The sequence below is a fragment of the Arachis hypogaea genome, chromosome 9 (assembly GCF_003086295.3).
Source record: "Arachis hypogaea cultivar Tifrunner chromosome 9, arahy.Tifrunner.gnm2.J5K5, whole genome shotgun sequence".
In the NCBI taxonomy this organism is placed as follows: Eukaryota; Viridiplantae; Streptophyta; class Magnoliopsida; order Fabales; family Fabaceae; genus Arachis; species Arachis hypogaea.
In genome coordinates this window covers 66398100-66413204 of record NC_092044.1, presented here as the reverse complement: position 1 = coordinate 66413204, position 15105 = coordinate 66398100, and positions in this window count along the sequence as shown.

The window sequence follows — 15105 nt, the reverse complement described above, 5'->3', positions numbered from 1 at the left end:
TTGAATTGCAGTAGATCTTAAGCAAAAGAGTAAAGTGCCTTGAAGAATTTAAAAACAGAAAAGCAATGCTTAATTTGCAGCAATTAAAAGGATGTTGAAGATCTCAGGAGTGGAAGAGACTAGAAAACAAGTCTAGATCTCAAGTCCTTCCTTGATCCAACAAGAGAGAAGTTGCAGAAAATTAAAAGAACAGATTGCAGAAGAAGAAGATTTAAAACAGCAAATGAAAATTGAGTTATGCAGTAAGAGAACAAGATGAATCTCAAATCAGGAATGAAACAGAATTCCTTCCTTCCCAATCCAAAATTCCAAAACAGCAATCAAAACTAAGAGAGAGAGCTCTCAAATCCTAATACTCCCTAGTGTGCTAGCCTCCTCCATTCAGCTCCTATTGATGCCTTTATATAGGCTTTACAAAATAAAAAATGAAAATGAAATTAAAACAAATTACAAAAATGAAAATCCTAATTTAATTGATCCATGTGCCTTTGAGTGATGATGTGGGCTTTGCTTGCTTTGGATTTGAGGAGAAATGGGTTTGGTTGGCCTTGATTCAATTTGGAGAAGAATTGAATTTAAATGAAATTTTGGTTGAATTTTGGCCCATGTTGCTCCCAAGAGGCTGCCCTGCCCTTGTGGAGGGCAGGGCAGGAAAGTGTGTGTGCTGGTGCTTGTGCGTGCGAGCTTGGTGTGTGAAGATGCTGCCCTGCCCTTGTGGAGGGCAGGGCAATGTTGCCTTGCATGTGTGTCTTGCGCACTCACTTCCTTGGACCGTGTCATGATGCGCTCCTCACTCCCCTTAGGTGCTTGGTTCGAAACTTGGTGAAAGCACTTGAGGAGCAATTTTTTTCTTGATTTTCCATGAAGAGCACGACATTGCCCTGCTCTCCAAGAGGGCAGGGCAGAAAATTGAGCGCTACTTTGTTTTGGAGTGAGGCTCCAGCTTCGAGCCTTGGTGGAAGCATTTTAGTTTATTTTCGCTTATTTTTGGCCTTTAAAGATGCCTCTCGTTCCTGCCACAATTGTACGCCAAATATGGATTGCTATATATCGTTGGAAAGCTCTGAATGTCAGCTTTCCAACGCAACTGGAAGCACATCAATTGGACGTCTATAGCTCAAGTTATAGCCCTTTGAAGGAGGCATGGTCATGCTGTGAGCGCCCAGATTTTACCTTAGCGAAATTCTTGCTTCCAACCTCAATGTGCATCACGATTCTGCCCTGCCCTTGGCAAGGGCAGGGCAGTGTGCGTGCTGGTTGTTTTCCTCTTTAATTTGGTCATGGGCCACGCTTTTAAAAGCGTGGCCTAAGGCTCCAAAGTGTGCTCCAACTTCAAAGTGTGTCCCAAAGCTCTTTTTTTCTCCTTTTTGTGCTTCTTTGCTTCTTTTTCTTCTTATTTCCTACAAGATTTATAAAATTAAAATATCAAGAAAATATATCATTTAAGTACAAAAGCATTCAATATTTAAGCACAAATTATCAATTTCTTGTATGAAAAGCATAGAAAAATAGGTATATGATGACATGTCATCACAACACCAAACTTAAACCTTGCTTGTCCCCAAGCAAGAAAAGAATCATGCAATAAAGATTGACAATCCAAGGTAAGAAGAATAGCAACTCAATGTTCATGGTAAGCTAGTTTTCTAAGCATGCTACAATCACAAAAGAAATGTAAATGATTGATGCTTCTATCTAGCTCAATTTATGAAATCTTTTCCTTATAATTTTTCCTTGAAACAAGCATTTGATTTTTTTTTATTAGCTTCTCCTTTTGGGTGCTTTACCCCATGAGTCAATAACAAAGCTACGACTTCTAAATGCTTTGTTTTCAAGTATTACCACTTGATACATAAGCACCACAAGCATTTAATTAGAGGACTTCATTAAGCTCATTTTTTTTTCTTTTCTTTGACTCTCTAATCATTGATGCTCAGAGCCTTGAGCTTTGAGGGAGTGCTTTTGCACTTGAGCCTAGCCTTGACTTCTAAGTGTTTTGTTTTCAAGCATTTGGCTTGATACATAAACACCACAAGCACTTAGCAAATAAATTGCCATTGGTACTCAGAGCCTTCAGCTTTCTCATTCTTTCCCTTTTTCTTTTCTTGCTTTAATTGTATTTGCTTTTTCAAGGTTTTCATGATTTCAAAAGATTTCACAAAATGTACTAGATGAAAAACTTCAATTAAATAAATCCAATGCAATTGAGCAACAATCAATCATACTAGCTTTCCAATACTTGTATGCACATGCTAAGTTCTTCTTTAATTCCTTGTTTGTTTATGATCATGATGCTTTTTTGCTTTTGAATTCACAAAACTCAAGTTGGTAGTCATAATGTCACAACAACATATTTCAAATCAAATTCAAGCTATGCTTAGTCATACCACACATGTATACAGAAAATATAAAGACAATCATGCAATTTAAAGTGCTGGAAATAAATGAGAGGAAAAGGAACTTTACAACCTTGTAGTCCATCTTCTCTATTGTTGTCATTTTCCTCCCATTCTTTTCCTTCCCATACCAAATCAGAATGCTTGCTCTTCCTCAAGCAACAATTAGAACAATGGTGGTGGGGTCTAAAATGGATCATGAATGACTCACACAAAAGGATGTCAGTAGCATATGTGTTTAGGCAAGCAAGATTAAGAGTAACCATCAAGGCACAGAGAAATAGAAACATCGTGATTGCAAACATAGGATGGTGTGCATGATACATTGCATAAAAGAAATAAGTGGCACACCAAACTTAGTGTGACACTCTCACTTGGAATTGATGCAAGTATCTAGTAAACATTGAACCAAATTTTGTTGCATAGCAACACCAAACTTAGAATGCAACCATATGTCAATTTTATTTGAATTAAAACTAAACAAAAGAAACTGTTATTTGTTAAATACAATCACCAAGTGAAGAATCTGTCATGAGTAAGGATGTTTGGGTGATGTATTAACAAACACAGTTCATAAAAGAAAGCATTAAAAATAAGTAAATAAATGAAACAAAGAGAAAACAAAAATTATCCAACTAAGAAGAAGAAAAATAACACTGCAAAAGGCAATATGATTATGCAGACAAGTGATGTTGCTTGAATGATTTGCATAGAAAATAAGTGGCACACCAAACTTAGAATCTTGGTGTGTCACTTTCATTTTTGATTTGATGCAATCATCCAAAAAGATTGAAAATAATTTGTTGTAAGGCAACACCAAACTTAGAATGTAATCATATGCCAATTTATTGAAATTTAAACAAAGCATGGAGAAGAAATGTACCTACTGTCTACCTGTTCTTCACTTTCTTCCTCTTCTTCCAGTTGGTTAAGAGGAATGACTTCAAGGCGGGAGAAGTTTCAGCTTTTGTCCCTTGTCTTGGCCTTTCCTCAGCAAGCTTCCTTTTGCAAATGGCTTGATTGATCTTGCTTGCTGGCTTAGGGACAGAATTGGTGCTCTTGTTAGTTGCCTTCACTTCTTGGATGTCAAGACATGGTTGCTGTGTGATTTTTGGAGTTTGATCTTCATCCAGAGCCTTTTGAATTGGTGGTTCAATGAGCTTGTCCTTCATTAGCCTCTCTATTTCCCTTGAGTTTGGACGTTCTTGATTGTCCTCCTCACTACCTTGTTCTTCCCCTTCCTCTTTTACACTCAACATTTGCTTTAGGAGCTCTTTCATGGAGGAGGTTTGTTGATCTTCCCAAGCTTTCTTCATCTCCTCTTCATACCTTTCAATCATGGATTCAAGTGTTGAGGTATTTTGGTCCAGGGAAGTTTGTGAAGGTTGTGAGTGTTCAGGTTCTCTTGTCATCTCAAGTGCAGTTTCAGGTTCAAATATTTCCACCACCTCTTTTTTCATTGAAATTTTACTTGACACAGAGGCTTCCTCATCTGGCCCTTCCTCTTTCCTTGTTGCACTCACCATTTGAGCTAACATTATTTCCATGTTTTTGAATGAATTTTCTTGCTCGTTCCATGATATCTGTGCCTCCCTCTCATATTTTTCAAACATGGTCTCAAGCTTTGAGAGGCTTTGGTTCATGGAAGTTTGTGTGGGTGGTGAGTTTTGAAAGAGGCTTTCTGTTGAAGCATGGTCAAGTGATGATATCTTTGGATGAATATCATATGGAGCATTAGAATTCCCTTCCCAGCCACCATTAGAATCATGACTTGCATTATTTTGTGGTAGAAGGAAATATCCCATATGGTTCTCTTGCTCATCTTGTGTTTCTGAAGCAAATCTCCATGAGTTGGAGTGCTCAGAATGTGTATTCTCTTGGTGATATTCCCAGCCATCATTAGATATTGGTGATGGTGGATGATATCCCATAAAATTTTGTTTGACCATAAGATGAGTTGAACTCCATTTGTATTTTGTAAACATCAATGAAATTTGAAATTCATGTCACAGAGAAAGAATTTCTTAGTGAGGCAATAACTCAAACACCTTGCTATCAAATTAAAACAGAGAACAAAAACAAAAAAAATGCTTGATCTAGACGTCTCACCCACTTAATCATTGTTGATCTAATCAATCTCCGGCAACGGCACCAAAAACTTGATGGTGTTTTTGTGGAAAAACGAATTTCCAACACACAAATCCAACCGGCAAGTATACCAGGTCGCATCAAGTAATAATAACTCACAAGAGTGAGGTCGATCCCACAGGGATTGATGGATCAAGCAACTTTAGTGGGTGATTAGTTTAGTCAAGCTAACATTTAAGTGAGAATTGTGGCAGCAAAATGTAAATAGCAATGAACTTAAAGTGCAGAATGTAAATAGGCAGGAAGCTTAAAGAACAAGCAATGTAAATTGCAGAAACTTAAATGACAAGAAATGTAAATTGCTTGAATCTTAAATGGGTCAGGGATGTGGGTTTGCAGAAATTAATCAAGGAAAAAGAAATTGCAACAAGTAGAAGAGTAGAGGATTGATTCAATGGAACTAGATCTTAACAGAAAAGTAAAAATGCCTTGAAGAATTTAGAACAGAAAAGCAATGCTTAAGTTGCAGCAAATTAAAAGTGATTGAAGATCTCAGGAGTGGAGGAGACTAGATAACAAGTCTAGATCTCAAATCCTTCCTTAATCCAACAAGAACAATTGCAAAAGAAATAAAGGAAAGCAAATTGCAGAAATCGCAGAAGAAGAAGAAATGAACAGAAAGTAGAATTCAATTATGCAGAAAACTAAAGAAGAGATCTCAAGGTGAGATTGAAACAGAAGTTCTTCAATTCTTCACCCAAGATCCAAAACGAAAATGAAAACTAAGAGAGCTTTCTAATGGAGCCCTCCTTTTGAAATGAGAGTGTGTGGAAAACTTGATGTGTGGAAAACGATCCAACACAAAACTCACCGGCAAGTGTACCGGGTCGCATCAAGTAATAATAACTCACATGAGTGAGGTCGATCCCACAGGGATTGAAGGATTGAGCAATTTTAGTTTAGTGGTTGATTTAGTCAAGCGAATCAAGTTTTGGTTGAGTGGGTTGTATTTAGCAGAAGCTAAATTGCTTGGAATATAAAGGGAGAAGGGAGAATTGCAGTAAATTAAAGAACAGGAAAATAAACTTGCTGAATCTTAAAGAACAAGAAAGTAAATGACTGAAACTTAAAGTGCAAGAAATGTAAATTGCAGTAACTTAAATGGCAAGGAATGTAAATTGCTTGAATGTAAAAGGGATTCGAGGACTGGGATTGCAGAATCTAAACAAAGAGAAATTGGATTGCCACAATTAATAGAGCAGAAACTGAATTAGAAGCAATTAGAATTCAAACAGAAATTGAAATTAAAGTGCAGCAGGGTTCACAGAAGAACCAAAAGTAAATTGGGATCTCAGGACTCCAGAGACTAGGTAGCAGAGCCTAGATCTCAATTACCTTCCTAGATCCAAGTTCTCAAAGCAATTGACAAGAAAATAAAGAAGAAGCAGTAAAGGGAATGTAAATTGAACTCAATTATGCAGAAGAGAAATTGAAGAGCTCTTGAGTGGAGATTGAGACATAATTTCCTCAATTCTTAACACCCAAGACTCAAACAAGAAAATGAAAAATGCCCAAGCAAGAACAAGGAAGAAGAGAGATCAATTCTCCTTCCTAATTCTCTAAAATCTCGGTTCAGTCTCTCAAGAAAAGTTGCAGAAATTCAAAGCTCAAGGAAAGTGCAAAATTCAAAATTCAAGTTAAAGGTCCTAATTACATCAAACTAGCTCCTATTTATACACTTTCTATTCTTGGATCTTGGGATTTGGATGGGCTTTTGATTTGGTGAAGAAATGAATTTTATTGGATTTTTAATCCAATTTTGGCCCAAAAATAATAGCTTCCAGGAGGCTGCCCTGCCCTTGTGGAGGGCAGGGCAGGATTTGGTGCTTGGTGCGTGCGTGGTGCGGCGTGGTACAGGCTTGGTGCGCAGGATACTGCCCTGTCCTCGCGGAGGGCAGGGCAGAGAAAGTTGGTGCGCCAGAATTGTGCTGTGGTGCACTGCTGGTGCTGCCAGATGATGCTGCAGTGCGCCAGAATGGTGCCTTGGTGCGCCAGAATTGTGCCACAACAAAATGCTGCCCTGCCCTCGCGGAGGGCAGGGCAGTGTTTCCACTTTGACGTCCCGAGTTCGAAACTTGGATGCTACACACGCTAGCCATTTTCCTTGGCTTTCTTGGTACCAAAGTGAGGCTTAATTCCTTGCTTCCTCATGGTCCCGTGTTCAACTCTTGTGGCAAGCATTGTAGACATTTTCCTTTGATTTTCTTCCCTTGGTGAGCCCGATACTGCCCTTGTGGAGGGCAGGGCAAGGTTTTGTTCTTCTTGATTCCAAGGCACAGATTTGTGCTCTGCCCTTGTAGTGGGCAGGGCAGAGTTGCCTTTTATGCTTTGGTGCCTTATGTTGCCCTCCTAGAGGGCAGTGTGCCCTTGTGAAGGGCAATGCTAGCTCCCTTCTTTACATGCGGCACACCTCTCCTCCCTTTGACCACGTTTTCTTATCCTTAGGTCACGCTTTCTTAGGCCACACTTTTCTCTTTTATTCTTTTCTTCACCTACAATAAACCAAAACAACCACTCCAAGTATCACTAAATTCACAAGGCTTATAAATCAATTAAAATTCAATTAAAATTAGCTTAAACCTCATGAGTTAACATTAATTTCATGGTGATTGTTTGATTTAAAGAAGTTATGCATTTTCACTCCAAATCACTTACTTAGGATGCAAGAAAGTGCATAAAGACTAATAAAACAAGTGAAATTAGCTTGAAAAATGGGTATATGATGACTTGTCATCACAACACCAAACTTAAATCTTGCTTGTCCCCAAGCAAGCATCAAAACTAAGAGTAAATGATATGAACAAGAAAAGAACACATATCCTTATTAGGCATATAGCAGAACTTGATTTATGGAGTCTTTATGCAGACAATGATAACTCAATTATTGTTGCTGTTACATAATATACATCTTTCCTCAAAGGCTTGCTAACCTTGCTGTTATAAGACTTACTTTTTAATTATTCCCTTGCTAACTTTTCTTTTCTTATAATGCTTAACAAGCTTATTACTCTTTTGGAGGTTTGGTGTCTAATGTTGCAGTAGTAGCCTTTGGCTTTATTTTTTTCTTTTACTCAACATCTTTCCACCACAGACACATGGCTCACTAATTCTTCCTAGGATCATTGATACCCAGCATCTCTTTGGATAACTAAATGTTCTGTATCTAAGTTGCTCTTTATTGTGGACTTTCAATTGGCCATCCCAAATCAGTTGATCTAAGTGACCGGGTTTTAAAATACCCCTTAGAATTTACTCATCCAAGCATATCTCAGCACAAGAACATCACAGGCATATGTCCTAGGGTCCAAGCTATTGGTGTCCAACCTTTATTCTTTGTTTTTCTTGCCATTTTGGCTTTTTCTTCTTCCTTTTCTTTTTGTTTTTGTTCCCAAGGGCTTTTTCATTATTGATAAGAGTCTTTACAACAGCAAGCTAACTCACACTTTAATGAAAATGATATTATGCAGCAGTTATTTCATGAGTTATGCATTTAATCAAACACATATACCACCATTAACTTCCATTCTTACTTATGCAATATTGGATATTTCACTTTTCAATTCAAACAAATCTCTTTTATTTAAGCATGTGGGAAACAAGACAAAATTTTAAGCTAAGTGATGGATAACAAGCATTATGCAGATTTAGCATTTCTCTAGCTATTTATTAAATAACTAAAATGAAAAACAAAGAACAAAAATTGCATGAAGTAAAAAGAACTAGATGATGGAGGCATATCATGTTTCAGACATGCATCTCCTTATTAGAGGCATGAAAGAGGAAATATGAAAGAACTTTGCCACCTTCTAATGGTCGTGGCTGCTGCTAGATTCTCCCTTTCTCTTCTTTCTCTTCCCTGTCTTGGAATAATCTCGGATCTCTTCACCAGGACATCTTCTACCCCAAACAGAATCTAAGAGTCCTGAGAGCCCAACTTCTTCCAATCTTTTAAAAGTTGCCTCAGTATATTGATGAGATCTTGCATGCTGCTTGGCTACAAATTCAGGGCATTGCTCAAATGGCTTGATCTCAGGATTGAGTGTTGGCAAATTATGGGTCAAGTACTCCAACCTTGCTTGCATGTTTTCATCATTCTCCATTCTTTGTGCGTATCTAACTTCTCCCATGGTGTGATGAATATTCTTCCATTGATACAGGTTGTGACTATATTCCCCTGCTTTAGCTTGACTAAAATACAGCTTATCATATGATTCTTTGAATTCTTTGTATTGCTCTTTTTGTCCTTCAAGAATCTGTGCTTGAAATTCTTGCTGCTGAGTCATCATTTGTTGTTGCCATCTCTCTTGTTTCTCCTCCATTTGACGCTGCCAAGCTTCCCGTTCCTCTTTATCTTTCAAATATTGCTCTACAAATTCTGGATGGGGCTCTAGATATTTCTCTTGGCCCCCCTGATTTTGACCCTGTTGAGCCTGCATGAGTTGCTGAGATAGTTCTTCAATTGATCTTTGTAACTGGCTCATGTCTATGGCATCATGAGCTTGATTTCGTCCTTCCTCTCTTTGTGATCTCCTTTGTCTAGGAGCTACCACCCCTTCTTGATCTTCTTCTTCATTCATTCCCTCCATACTCTTCTTGGTGATTCCTTTTCCCTTTTTCACTTTTTCTGTGTCCTCATCTTCAAAGATTACTCTAGCTTTGTCACATAGCCTGAGGATGGTACTTGGATGTCCAAGACCACTTGATTTGCTTGTGCTATTGGCCATCTCTTGAATACTGTCGGCTATGAGTTGTGCGAGGTTGATTTCACCTCCATGTAAGATGCAGTATGTCAAGAGTGCTCGTTTGATTGTGACCCAAGAGGCGTTTCCAGTAGGAAGGATAGATCTCCTCACTATTTCATACCATCCCTTGGCCACAGGAGTAAGATTTATCCTTCTCAAGTGACTTGGAACTCCCTTTGAATCTCTTTCCCAATCTGTATTTTCCACATATAACCCTTACAAGATCTCATCAGGATTGTTTTCCATTTGCAACCTAGTTTCATAACTAGGCTCTGCATAAGTTATGGTTCTCAACTTTAGAGCCCTAGTGATGGCTGCTGGACTGAAGCTCACTTCAACTCCTCTGACATAACTTGTGTAAGGGGCACTATCTTTGTTTTCTTTTACAGCATTTGCATAGAACTCCCTGATCATGACTGCACTGATGTCAACAAGAGAAGCACATAAAAGTTCCCACCTTCTTTCTTTAGTGATTTGCCTCATGATGGGGTATTCCCCGTCTCTCAACTCAAGGCATTTCTCATAGATTACATTCTTTGTCTTCATGAACCTATGATATCTCCCTTCATGGAATTGGGATATAAATTTGTTTGCATCAAATGATGGAGGTTCGGCTACCATAGGTTCCTTTCTCGGCCTTCTCTTTGAACTTGAGGAGGCCATTGGATTTGAGGTGAGAAGAAAGGAAAAGTGAGAATAGAAGAAGCATGTGTTGTGTTTGGGATGAGTTTTGGTTCGGCTCTGTTGTGTGAGATAAGGGAATTATGTTGGTTTTGGGAGTAGAGGGGATTATGGTTTTCATATGAAGGTAGCTTGAATGAGTGTGTGAACTGTTTAGTGCTACGGCTATTAATAGGCAGATTCTTCAAGCTTTCCAACAAAACCACAATGAATGAAGAAGGAGCTCGTTGGTGCTCATGAAGGGTTTAGATTGAGTTGTTCATCTAAGGGGTTCATGGAATGGACGGTCTGCATGCAGTGTTGAGGCTTTGACGAGGATCCTCCTCCCATTGGCTGCATGCATTTAGGCATTCAATGATGCATGCATGCATGTTCTGCTTCCCAAGGGGCACATCTCCCTAGGCACATGTGACCATTCCTCTCTTAGCTTGTCCTAGCCGTGGCCCCTCCTTGCTTTTGTCGAGATCTACATAAACCAAAACAGCTAGCCTTAGATATTAATATAAACGTTAGCCATTGACTTGTAAATAAAAAAATTGTTCTGTTTTGTTTAATTGTTATTTGATTTTTTTGTGATCAATTGTGTCCCTAAATAAAAATGCTAAAAGTTGGTGAACACCAAACTTATCTCTTGTTGAGGGGACGGCTTATCAATGCAAACCATTCTTCACAATTGATGTATTTTATGATAAAAACTTGATGCATGATCCCTTTCTGTATGGTTTTGATTCCGTAAATAGGGAACTGATCTGTAGAACAATATTACATATGTAGACACCAAACTTAGTGTTTGGTCGTATGCTTTAGCAAGATGACATTTCATATGTTCTAAGAATAGCCCCCTTTCTTTTTGAAAAGCAAAAGTTAAGTGTGCCTTAAGGAACACCAAACTTAAAAGTTTGACTTATGCTCTAAGACACTGTATGCATTTATCAGGCATGAAAGTTCAAAATCATACTCAGAGGGATCATAGCTTATTTAATGAAAGATAGGACAGAAATCTTAAATCATGGGTTGCCTCCCATGAAGCGCTCTTTTATTGTCACTAGCTTGACATTGAACTCCCTTTAGGGTGGTTGATGTTGGTGATGTCTTAACTTGTCACCTCTCACTGTCAGCTTTCTCTGTGTGCCTTGATGCTCAATTTCCATATGCTCAAGAGAAAGTACTTGGTTGACAGTGTAATAATCTTCTGTTCCCAGCTGTTGATATACTAGTTGCACCTTATCACCTTTAGAAAATCCTTCAGTTGGGATTTTCTTGTTCTTCCACCCTTTGTGAGCCTTATTCTTGCTCTTCATCTTTTTCTTTCTTGTTGATCTTTCTTTCTTGACAATGACTTGGGTTGTGATACCTTCCTTCTTGTTTATCACCCCTGCTTCCTTTTGAATTCCTTTTTCTTCTTGCAGCTGCTTGTTTTTCTGTTCTACTGCCTTGTCGGTTGCTTGCTTTGGAAGAAAGTCACCACTTGTTTTGCTTGTTTCTTCATTCCTTTGTAATTCTGGAAAGACTTTCAAGGTGATGCTCTCCTTATGCATCCTGAGGGTTAACTCTCCCTGCTCTATATCCACAATGGCTCTAGCAGTGGCCAAAAATGGTCGACCAAGTATTATGGAGTCATTTCCATTTTCTGATGAATCCAGGATCACAAAATCTGCCAGATAGATGAACTTGTCAACCTTAACTAAAAGGTTCTCAATCAGCCCCTTAGGATATACTACTGATTGGTCCACCAACTCCAAGGACATCTGTATTGGTTTCACCTCCTCTATGCCAAGCTTTTTCACTAAAGAAGATGGGATTAGATTTATGCTTGCTCCTAAATCACACATTCCCTTGTTGATGAATAGGTTTCCAATAGTGCAGGGTAGGAAGAAACCTCCAGGATCTTCAAGCTTGGGAGGGAGTCCTTTTTTAATGAGTGCACTGCATTCTTCACTAAGCATTACAGTCTCCTTTTCATTCCAACTTCTCTTCTTGTTGATGAGCTCCTTCAAGAACTTGGCATACAGAGGCATTTGCTCCAATGCCTCAGCTAAAGGTACGTTGATTTCCAGCTTCTTGAAAGTCTCAAGAAATTTGTGGAAATACTGATCCTTTGTCTCTTTGTGGAATCTCTGTGGATACGGTAGTGGTGGTGTTGAGCTCTTCTCCACTTGATGTTGTTTTGGATTTGGTTCTTCCATGATCTGCTTTCCTTTCTTTAGATTCTATGGTTCGTTGTTTTCCTCTGTGAGTTTTTCTGGGAAATTCTTGCTTATCATGTCCTTGTTGATAGCTTCATCATTCTTTGTTGGCTCATTGTCATTATTCTTGGTTGCTCCTTGGTTACCATCCAATAAAATTTTTCCACTTCTTAGTTGCACGACATTGCATTCTTCCTTTGGGTTGGGAATGGTGTCACTTGGCAGTGAGCTTGATGGTTTTTCAACAGCAATCTGTTTGGAGATTTGCCCAATCTGTCTCTCTAAGTTCTTCATGGACGCTTCTTGGTTCTTTGTTGTTAATTCTTGGTTCTTCATCATTTTCTCCATGAGCATCTCTAGATTGGTGATCCTCTGGGAATCTTGTGAAATTGGTTGGTTTTGGGGTGTTGATAGATGATGATAGGTGTTTTGATTTGTTGGGTGGTTATTGGGTGGATAATGGTTAGAGTTGGGGTAATTATTTTGTGGTTTTCTGTATGTATTTTGGTTAGTGTTTGGCTGGTTGTTGTTTGTGTTTTTCCAATTGTTTTGTGTTGAGTTCCTTTGCCATGGCTGTTGGTTTTGATTGTGGTTGTCTCCCCATCTGAGGTTGGGATGGTTCTTTCAAGATGGATTGTAGGTATCACCATAGACTTCATTTGTTCCAGAATTTTGGTTGTGCATGTATTGGACTTGCTCTTGCTGTTGCTCCCCTTGAGTTTCTTCACTTTGCACCCAAGTAGTTGGTGGTTGTCTTGTGGCACTCACTGATACAACTTGCAAGCCATCAATCCTTTTGGCCATTTGCTCAAACTGTTGTTGAATCTGTTGTTGCATTATCTTGTTCTGAGCTAGAATTGAATCCACTCCTTCCAACTCCATTACTCCTCTTCTTTGTGATGGTTGGCGTTGTCTTTGATGAGCAAAGAAATATTGGTTATTGGCCACCATATCAATGAGGTTTTGAGCTTCCTCTGTAGTTTTCATGAGTTGCAAAGAGCCTCCAGCTGAATGATCAAGTGCTTCTTGAGCCTTAAGAGTGAGCCCTTCATAGAAGTTCTGCAACTTGTCCCACTCAGTGAACATCTCTGGTGGACATTTCCTCAATAGTGCCTTATATCTTTCCCATGCTTCATATAAGTTTTCAGCCTCCATTTGAGTGAATGTCTGCACCTCAGTCTTCAATCTTAGGATTCTTTGAGGGGATAAAATTTGGCAAGAAACTTGCTTACCAAGTCATCCCAAGTGTTGATGCTTTCTTTTGGAAAGGTCTCTAGCCATTGAGTAGCTTTGTCTCTGAGAGAAAATGGAAAGAGCAACAACTTGTAGCTGTCAGGAGGCACACCATTGGTTTTCACAGTGTCACAGATTCTCAAGAAAGTAGATAAATGTTGATTTGGGTCCTCCAAAGGCCCTCCTCCAAAAGAACAGTTGTTTTGAACCAAAGTGATGAGTTGTGGCTTTAGTTCAAAATTGTTTGCATTGACATTAGGAGGAAGAATGCTACTTCCACAGTGTCTAGCATTTGCAAATGTATATGAAGCCAGGACTCTTCGTTGTTGTTGGTTATTGTTGGCCCCTCCTCCTGGTTGATTGAGATCTCCTTCCATTTCTTGGAATTCCTCCTCAGATTCTTCCTCTCCAATAATGTTCTTCCCTCTTTCAGCTCTTTTTATTCTTCGAAGGGTCCTTTGGTCAATTTCAGAGAGGACAGGGGAAGATCTTCCTGTACCTGACATACAAACACACAACAATAAACACACAAATCCAGAAAACTATGAAACTTCAATCTGTAGCTAGAATGAAGTTTTAGTTAGTTTAAGCAAAAATTCAAACAGTTAGTGTGTTAGTCAAAATTAAAATAACAGAAAAGAAAGAGTGCTTGATCTAGATCTCCACTTCACTTAATCATTGTCAATCTGTTTCAATCCCCGGCAACGGCACCAAAAACTTGATGTGTGGAAAACGATCCAACACAAAACTCACCGGCAAGTGTACCGGGTCGCATCAAGTAATAATAACTCACATGAGTGAGGTCGATCCCACAAGGATTGAAGGATTGAGCAATTTTAGTTTAGTGGTTGATTTAGTCAAGCGAATCAAGTTTTGGTTGAGTGGGTTGTATTTAGCAGAAGCTAAATTGCTTGGAATATAAAGGGAGAAGGGAGAATTGCAGTAAATTAAAGAACAGGAAAATAAACTTGCTGAATCTTAAAGAACAAGAAAGTAAATGACTGAAACTTAAAGTGCAAGAAATGTAAATTACAGTAACTTAAATGGCAAGGAATGTAAATTGCTTGAATGTAAAAGGGATTCGAGGACTGGGATTGCAGAATCTAAACAAAGAGAAATTGGATTGCCACAATTAATAGAGCAGAAACTGAATTAGAAGCAATTAGAATTCAAACAGAAATTGTAATTAAAGTGCAGCAGGGTTCACAGAAGAACCAAAAGTAAATTGGGATCTCAGGACTCCAGAGACTAGGTAGCAGAGCCTAGATCTCAATTACCTTCCTAGATCCAAGTTCTCAAAGCAATTGACAAGAAAATAAAGAAGAAGCAATAAAGGGAATGTAAATTGAACTCAATTATGCAGAAGAGAAATTGAAGAGCTCTTGAGTGGAGATTGAGACAGAATTTCCTCAATTCTTAACACCCAAGACTCAAACAAGAAAATGAAAAATGCCCAAGCAAGAATGAGGAAGAAGAGAGATCAATTCTCCTTCCCAATTCTCTGAAATCTCGGTTCAGTCTCTCAAGAAAAGTTGCAGAAATTCAAAGCTCAAGAAAAGTGCAAAATTCAAAATTCAAGTTAAAGGTCCTAATTACATCAAACTAGCTCCTATTTATACACTTTCTATTCTTGGATCTTGGGATTTGGATGGGCTTTTGATTTGGTGAAGAAATGAATTTTATTGGATTTTTAATCCAATTTTTGGCCCAAAAATAATA